This window comes from Microtus ochrogaster, chromosome 15 (genome assembly GCF_000317375.1).
Source record: "Microtus ochrogaster isolate Prairie Vole_2 chromosome 15, MicOch1.0, whole genome shotgun sequence".
NCBI classification, from domain to species: domain Eukaryota; kingdom Metazoa; phylum Chordata; class Mammalia; order Rodentia; family Cricetidae; genus Microtus; species Microtus ochrogaster.
The window spans coordinates 16236440-16236931 of NC_022017.1; positions in this window are offsets into that span (position 1 = coordinate 16236440).

A 492-nucleotide genomic window follows, 5' to 3' on the forward strand; every position below is an offset into this window, starting at 1 on the left:
CCCCTCTTACAATCACTGATTCCTCCCTCTTACCAACTAGCCAAACTTCAACTTTCCTGTGTTGGTTTTGAGACAGGGTTTCTCTGTGTAACAGCCCTGGCTGCCCTAGAACTGGCATTGCAGACCAGGCTGTCCTCAACCTCAATAAGATTCACCTGCCTCTGCCTCTCAAATTCTGGGATTAAATGGGTGTGCCACTACCTTCCAGCCCCAGATTTTGTGTTGTGTGTGTGTGTGTGTGTTACTATTGTATCACTAGGGTTCACCTGTGACTTTACACCTAGCAGCTCAGTTTTAGGGACTTGTTCTGCCTCTTTTGATGTTCACACATGTAGAATTGTGATACCTTCTTGAATGATGTTTCCCATAATCAGAGGCCATCTCTATCCTTTATAGTCGTTTCTGTTTGAAGTCTTGTGGAAGGACGCTTAAAAGAAATCCCACACTAGCTCAGAATTGAGAAATAGATGGTTATTTATTTAGGGGGAAACT